The following is an 8633-nucleotide window of genomic DNA, read 5'->3' as shown; positions in this document are numbered from 1 at the left end:
CCCCTTATCTTGCCATGTTTGGATAAGACTTGACTAGGTATTTGACCTAGACAAAGACTCTATTATATCTCTCTCTATAAAATGAGTTTCTTCATAAAATTTTCATAAATTATAGAGATTTAAGAGTCCTTTGGGGCATCCAAAAATTAGAGAGAAATACCTTTGTATCGTAGAGATATAATAGACACAAGATAGGTGTCTAGGAGAGAGTAAAGAGAAGAAGAAGAGGGTCTTCTTCTAGGGTTGTTAGTTTCATCTCTTTCCTTCCTCCATCTTGAGTTTTCTGAGAGCATCTCAGATCTAAAACTCCTCTTCCTACTTTTCATCTTTGGAAGAGCCCAAATCAAGAAGGAGGAGGCACCTGATCAACCATCGAAGAAGGATCAGTGTAGTACTAGCATACTATGTTGATTTACTGAAGCAGGACTTCTGGTCAAGATTCGTGGGCTCGTGTGGATGACTTCTAGAGATCGGATGCATGTACGGTTTGCAATATCATCCTCAAGCCCAGATCAGCAAGGTTAGAATGTCTTACTTGCAAGATAATAGATCTGATCTATTGTTTAATACATACATTAGATGTAGTATAGAAACATGTTGATATGATCAATATGTAGTTTATGCTCTATATATTTTAATTTTTGATTTAATGCTATATAATAATCATATAATAGAATTTTAGATCTAGAAATTTTCTAATTTTAAAAAATAAATTTTGATTTATTTTAGTCTTTCGCTGCTTAATCTTGAAAAAATTTTAAGATCTAACCCTGAAACCCTAGATCTGGTTCCTTCAATTGGTATCAGAGCCGGGTTGTTTATTACATGATTATTTATACATACTTAGATTATCTCTTAGATTAGATCTAATTTATAATCTGATTATTAAATCTGAAATTAAAATTTTAGATCAATCACGAACTGCAAGGTTGTCCTGCTATAAGGTTTACCCCTTATAGTGCAAAGGTTGTCCTAGTTCGTGTAGATCCATCTTTAATCATAAATTTATTAGATATGATCTAGATTAAATTTATGATTTATTAGATTTAAAAAATATTTAAATCTAAAATAAAATCTTTTTATTAATAATTTTTGTGCAAAGAAATTATTTAAAGTTGGAATTGCTTCAATTACATGAACCTGTTTAGATTAGATCCAAAGTAGTTTCATATTTATTTTATTTGCATCTTGATTATGAATCAAACATGCAATATGGTTGGTAGAATCATATTATAAAATTATTTTACAAATATAAAAATTATTTTCGAAAAGTCGAACCCAACCCTCAGCCCAAAACTTAATTAAGAATTAAGAAGTTGTTTGATTAGGTTCTAAGATTATGAATTGAAGAACCTAAGACACAAACTATAACACATTGGGTTAATGGGTTAGTGAGAATTAGGTCCATTAATTGGGTGAGACCTATGGTTAGATTAAAGATGGACTTAATTAGAGAATTGACTAAATCTAATCAATTATTGTCTTAAATTAGGTCAAGAATTTCTCTAGATCCGTTACAATAGTTGTAGTTGGTCAAGTCCATATCTTTAACGAGAATCAAATAGACTTGATTCTTGGCTAAGTGGTCTAGCACGAACTGTTAGGTTGATCTAATCGAAACTAATTAAATTAATTGGTGTCTAAGGTAAACCAGACCAGTGGTTTTTAATTAGGAGCCCGCTTACCTGGCCATTTTTTATGATGTCTAAGGCAAGCTTTGGCTGAACCTCCCACTGATCGAACTTACCTGACTTCTTAGTGAAATTATATTTTGATCGGATCACTTGACTATTCGAGCTGACCCATGTCAGCTAGGTAAATCAGTGTGACTGATTTAGGTGCTCTTAGACCAGTCCTTTTAATGGTCTCTCTAACGCTGACTTGGTGAAGCCAGTGGGAGGATCATAATAAGCTAGTTCATCTGACCTCATCCTCTAAATTATTTAAATTTTCTAAAATTATTAGGTCTTTAAAATGATAAAGTTATGGAGATAACTGAGTCATAGCCTCCCATTAAGGTGTTTGATAATGAGTCCATTAACTCAATAATCATTGTAGACCCAAAGGCCTGGTGCTTGTTGACTAATGAATTATCACTCATCATATGATGACTTGGAAGTGTCTCTCTAATGGTGGTTAGGTGAGCCAACCAAAGTTGGGCTTAATCATTCGTTGGTGAGATGCACCAAGTATGGTCATGTTAATGGTTGGACCTAATCGGATCTTTACAGTGGAGGCCAAAGCCTACTGATTAGGTTTTTGGGGCAAAATTAAAATTACTAGAAATTATTTAAGAAACAATTGGTTATGAACCTATCCTTACATGTACATGGGTTGGCCAACCAAAGTTGGACTTGTGTATAGTCTAGGTGGATTCTAGTACCCACTAAGGAATTAGGGTAATTCCTCGAATTGGAGGTAGAGGCTACCAATTCAAATAAAATAGTGGGAGAAATCTTTTGATTAAAGTTCAAATCTTTAGGTTTAATGAATCAATTACTAATTAGGTTATGGTTTTTCTTTGAGCAGATATGGCCACTTTCCTATCATTCCGATCATTGTTGGACAATGATAAGTTGGTGGGACCCAACTTCAGTAGCTGCTACCGAAAGTTGAAGATAGTCCTAGAGCATAAATGGATCCTATATGTGATAATGGATCCTACACCTGAGGAGCCAGCTGTCAATGCACGTGGAACAGTCAGAGATACTTATCAGAAGTGGCTCAGTGATCGGACCACGGTGCACTGTATCATACTGGCTATCATGAGTGACGAGTTCAGTCGTAGATTCGAGACGGCTCAGCCAAAGGACATGCTTCAAGTGTTGGAGGATATCTTTGGCACATTCGATGATGTGGAGAGGTACAAGACTAGTTATGCCATCTTCAACGCCAAAATGCAGGATGGTGCCTCTGTCACTGATCATGTATTGTACATGATCGAGCTGATGGAACAATTGAGCAAGCTCGACTTTTTCTTGCATGAGTAGCTTGGAAAAGATGCAATACTAAACTCGCTGCCCAAGTCTTATCTCCCATTCCTCACTCATTATAGAATGACAAAGCCTGAAGTGAACTACCATGGGTTACTGGGGTTGCTTTAGAACTTTGAGAAGGATCACCAACTCCACAAGGAGTCGGTGAACTTAGTGGGAGGTTCATCTTCTGGTTCTCGACCCTTTAAGAAAGGGAAGAAGAACAAAAAAAAAAGTGAAGAAAGTGCAAGTTCAGGCTGGGACATCAGTGTAGGGCCAGACCAGAAAGATCAAGGCCGATAAGAGTCTATTCTACTGGCAAGCACCCTAGATTAGATAGTGTGTCAAATATCTACTTATGGCACTGTAGGCTTGGTCATATAAACAAGAATAGAATAAATATGTTGACTCAAGAGGAAATCCTCAAAGTCAGTGATTATGAATCACTTCCAACCTGTGAGTCATGTCTTCTTGGTAAAATGACCAAGTCATCTTTTACTAGAAAAGGTGAGAGAGCTACTGAGCTCTTGGCCTAGTACATACTGATGTATGTGGGCCCATGAGCACAAGTAATAGAGGTGGATATTTCTACTTCATAACTTTCATGGATGATCTATCCAGATATGGATATGTCTATCTGATGAAACATAAATCAAATTCATTTGAAATGTTCAAACGATTTCGAAGTAAAGTAGAAAAACAAACTGGGAAGAGTATTAAAACTCTTCGATCTGACTGAGGAGGAAAATATCTTTCTAGTGAGTTTCTTACATATCTAGAAGAGAATGAGATTCTCTCTCAATGGACTCCTCCAGGAACACCACAGCATAATGATGTGTCTGAAAGGAGAAATCAGACTCTGTTAGACATGGTCTGATCCATGATGGATTTTACCAGCATGCCGATATCCTTCTGGGGATATGCACTTGAATCGACCTGTTATCTATTACATAGGGTTCCAAGTAAGTTTGTAATTGAGACTGCATATGAGATATGGATAGGGCGTAAGCCAGCACTTTCACACCTTAAGGTCTGCGGGTGCCCGGCCTATGTCAAATGATTAGTCACAGACAAACTTGGACCTAGGTCTGATAAATGCATATTCATCGGGTACCCCAAAGAGATCAAAGTATATTTTTTCTACCATGCTGATGAATAAAAGGTGTTCGTCAGCCTTAAGATAATCTTTTTAGAAAAAGAGTTCCTTGGTGAAGAAACCGTTGCCTCTAAGGTTGAACTTGATGAAGTTCAACAGGTAGAAGGACCAACACCAATAGCTGAACCTGAGTCAGATTTGATTAGATCAGATTCGAAGCCCAATGTACCTGCACCATTAAGGCAATTTGGTAGAGTACCGCATCAGCCAGATAGATACTACGGTTTCTTGGTCCGGAATGGAGATCCCATCGAATTTGATGAGAATGATGAGGATCCGATCATCTATATGGATACAATGCAGAGATCTGATTCTGAAAAATAGCTTGAAGCTATGAAATCCGAAATGGAGTCCATGAAGGTCAACGATGTATGGACATTGGTTGATCCACCTGAAGGGGTTAAATCCATTGGGTGTAAATGGGTGTTCAAAAGAAAAAGGGGTGCAGAGGAAAAGGTGGAGACCTATAAAGTCCATCTGGTTGTCAAGAGATATCGTCAACATTATGGTATTAACTATGACGAGATGTTTTTTCCTATGGCAATGCTCAAATCTATTCGGATAATGCTTGCAATAGCTGCCCATCTGGATTATGAGATCTGACAAATGGATGTAAAGATAGCTTTTCTGAATGGAGAGCTAACCAAAGAGGTATATATGATACATCCTGAGGGGTTTACATCCACAGATGAGTCCAAGGTGTGCAAGCTTTAGAGATCTATTTATGGATTGAAGCAAGCTTCTCAGAGTTAGAACATGCATTTTGATAAGGTGATCAAAACATATGGCTTCGTTAAGAATGAAGAAGAGCCCTGCATCTATAAATGGGCAAATGGTCTAGTTGTGGTATTCCTTGTTTTGTACGTGGATGACATTCTCTTAATCGGGAATTACATCTCTATACTATAGAGAATAAAGTTTGGTTGTCATCGCAGTTCTCCATGAAGGATTTGGGTGAAGCATCCTACATCCTAGGAATGAAGATCTATAAGGATAGATCTAAAAAGATGCTTGGGTTATCCCAATCCACGTACATAGACACTGTGCTGAAGAGGTTCAGCATGGAGAATTCCAAGAAGGGCTATCTACCGATAGGCCATGAAATTTCTCTCTCTAAGAAGGATTGTCCAACAACTCCTGAAGAGAGAGACCGTATGAGTAGAGTCCCATATGCTTCGATCGTGGGATATATCATGTACGCCATGACATGTACAAGACCAGATGTGGCATACTCACTAGGAATAGTGAGTAGATACCAATCTGATCCTGGAGAAAACCACTGAAAAGTGGTTAAAGCCATCCTTAAGTATTTGAGAAATACTAAAGACCAATGGTTGGTTTATGGCGAGTTAGATCTGAAACTTGTGGGGTTCGCAGACTCCAGCTTTCAATCTAACCATGATGACAGTAAAAGCATGTCAGGCTATATCTTTACTCTGAATGGTGGAGCTATCTATTGGAAGAGTTCCAAGCAGCATACTGTGGCAAACTCTGTTTGTGAAGTAGAGTACATCGCAGCATCGGATGCTGCGAAGGAAGCTATGTGGCTGAGAAAATTCATCACCGAGCTTGAAGTAGCACCCTCCCTCGATGGTCCGGACCTACCCTACTGCGACAGCACTGCTGCCATAACTCAGGTGAAGGAACCCAAAGCACATCAGCGGACGAAGCACATTTTGTGCCACTTCCACTTGGTCTGGGAGATCGTGGATCGAGGTGACATCGACCTTCAGAAGATCGACAGAAAGGAGAACCTGACCAACCCCTTCACTAAAGCCCTGGCGATAAAGGAGTTCAACAACCACAAGTCGAAGATGGGTATTAGATACTGTGTCAAGTAGCTTTAGGACAAGTGGGAGTTGTTGGAAAATATGTCCCAAAAGCCAATCGTCCAACTGTTGATGGTTAAGCAACCAAGTATGGTAATTGATTTGTTAATAAATAAAATATATTTGGCATTTTTATCATAAGCTTTCATCTTCTAATGAACTCCATTGTTATGATGAAGTCCTTAGGACTATTTAGATTTGATAAAAAGAGAATTTATCGATTAGTCCTTAAAACTATTCACGATCAAATGATAGGCTGTTAATAAGGAGACAGCTTCTACTGAGCATAGGTCGCTATAGGCCTTATGGGTTGGTTGTCCTCTTAACCAAAGAGTGTGGAGATACTGGTATGGCATACAGGTGAGATATAAGGGTACATCATCATTGAACGTGACCAACTCTAGAGCATTCTGCTATCCAGAAGGTCTCTGATGGGATATAGGTATAAGTGTCTCTTAGATCTGAGATCACCTCAGTGACTTACAAGCAACTCACTGTGCTTTGGTACTGGACTAACTAAATTTCTAATTCAGTGATGGAAGGCTTCTGGGCATAATCAAGTACTTGCAAAGTCAGAGTGTGATCGAGATAGGATTGACCACTCCAAGAGTTGGAGAAGAATGAGTCACTGCATTTCAATTTAGCAAAACCTTGGCCAGGGTAATCCATCAGATGGATTTGATATTTTGAAATACAATATGGACAACCTGATCAGAGTTGACAGTTGAACTCTGAGGTGTCCTATAATTATTTTGGTCAAGGAAATGAATTATATGAAAACTATATCCGCACGGGTTCTAAGGATGTTGTTCTACACATTCGACCTATCCGATCGTCGGATACTATGCTAGATGGTCACTTCGATTGGTATAAAAATTTATTCCTATGCTACTGACTTAGGTTCAGACCTATGAGGTCACACACATTAGAGTTCACAATCCAATCAGATGGTTGATCAATGATTAAGAATCATTCTAGGATTAAATGATCAATACGATTGACATTTAACCTAGTGCAAGTGTTGCAGGAGGATTGATTAGCAATTTGATTGCTAATTGACTTAATTTGATTAAGCCAATGGGCTGAGATTAAGTCTAATTAAATATAATTTAATTAAATTTGGTTCGAACTTGATTGGATCAAGTCCAATTGGTTTATTGGATAAATCAAGTGTAAGGAAAAAATAGTCCTAGTTCAATTAGGACTTGGGTCAACCTAATTTCTAATTTGATTAAAAAATTAAATTAAATTTAAATCTAATTTAATCTGATTAAATTAGATTCTTAATTGGGTTAAGATCTATTTTAATTGGGTTGATCTAATTTTGGTTTGATTTGGTTTGAGAAACTAAATTAAAACAAGTCATAAGATAAAATCCTAGTAAGACTAGAATTCCACCTTGCGCCACATAAGCCCCCCAATGCCCTCTCTCTTATTCCACACCAATCCCCTCTTATTTTATGCTACAAAAGCCCTCTTCCAGGTCTTTCCCATGTCCAAAAGCTTTCCTCTCTTCTTTCTGAAGGAACCAGATCTAGGGTTTCAGGGTTAGATCTTGAAATTTTTTCAAGATCATACAGCGGAAGACTAAAATAAATAAAAATTATTTTCTAAAATCAAAGAATTCTTAGATCTAAGATTTTATTACATGATTATTATATAATATTAAATCAAAAATTAAAATATATAAATATAGCATGAACTACATGTTGATCATATCAACATGTTTCTATACTACATCTAATGTATGTATTAAACAATAGATTAGATCTATTACCTTGCAAGTTAGACGTTCTAACCTCGCTGATCTGGGCTTGAGGATGATGTTGCAAGCTGCACATACGTCCGACCTCTAGGAGTCATCCACACGAGCCCACAAATCTCGATCAGAAGTCCTGCTTCAGGAAATCAGCACAGTATGCTAGTACTGCGCAGATCCTTCTTTGATGGTTGATCAGGTGCCTCCTTCTTCTTGATTTGGACACTTTCAAAGATGGAAAGTAGAAGGAGGAGTTTCAGATCTGAGACACTCTCATAAAACTCAAGATGGAGGGAGGAAAGATATGAAAACAAACAACCCTAGAAGAAGACCCTCTTCTTCTTCTCGTTTCTCTCTCTAGACACCCTAACTTGTGTCTTTTATATCTCCATGACCCAAAGGTATTTCTCTCTGATTTTTGGATGGTCCAAATATCTCTCAAATATCTATCTTCTCCAAAAATTTCATGAAGAAACTCATTTTATATAGAGATATATGATAGAGTCCTTGTCTAGGTCAAATACCTAGTCAAGGCTTATCCAAACATGGCAAGTCAAGGGGCGCCCAACTCTTGAGCACCTCCTCCTTATTTTCATGCATGGATCACTATAAAAAGGTGCATAATATTTACCCTAAAAGCCACAAAAATTTCAAAAAAAAATTGGATAGATTCGGTGCAAAATTGAAAGAGTTTTGGATTTCTAAAACTCTATCTCATAGAATTCGAAATCCAAACTTATTCCTTTTTGATTTGATCCAAACCACCTTCCATGTAAGAAAAAAGAGAGGAGACCTTTTGTGAACGTGGGAGAGACTTGGGAGAGGGCTTTTTTCACACAAAATAAGAGGAGATTGGCGTTGAATGAGAGAGAGGGCATAGGGAAGGCTTATGTGGTGCAAGGTGGAATCCTAGT

The sequence above is a fragment of the Elaeis guineensis genome, chromosome 8, assembly GCF_000442705.2.
Source record: "Elaeis guineensis isolate ETL-2024a chromosome 8, EG11, whole genome shotgun sequence".
Taxonomy (NCBI): domain Eukaryota; kingdom Viridiplantae; phylum Streptophyta; class Magnoliopsida; order Arecales; family Arecaceae; genus Elaeis; species Elaeis guineensis.
This window is presented reverse-complemented; position numbering follows the sequence as displayed.